The following is a 375-nucleotide window of genomic DNA, read 5'->3' as shown; positions in this document are numbered from 1 at the left end:
CCCACGGGTGCTGACAGGGGCCCCGTGGGGCAGGCAGGGCACCAGCCAGAGCTCCGCACCCCCACATCCCCGACCTTGGCCCCCTTTGTGGCCACTACAGCAGCAGTGTCCTTGCCCCCTGCCATGCCCGGGCCAGCCACCCAGCTCACCTCCAGCGGCCTCACCCAGCAAGACGCCCTGGCACCAGCCGTGCCCACGACCCCAGCTCACATCCCTCCCGTGCACCCGGCAGGAGCATCGCCCTCCGAATCCCTCCCAGTGTGGTGGACCGTGGGGGTGTCGGAGACAGCATCACCCCATGCCCAGCAGACCTCCTATGGGGCCCCGCTCAGCAGCACCGCGCCAGGGGAGCGCTCGCCGCAGGCAACCCCAGGG

Source organism: Fulmarus glacialis, unplaced genomic scaffold, assembly GCF_000690835.1.
Source record: "Fulmarus glacialis isolate BGI_N327 unplaced genomic scaffold, ASM69083v1 scaffold19295, whole genome shotgun sequence".
NCBI lineage: Eukaryota > Metazoa > Chordata > Aves > Procellariiformes > Procellariidae > Fulmarus > Fulmarus glacialis.
Note: the sequence above shows the minus strand (reverse complement) of the source record.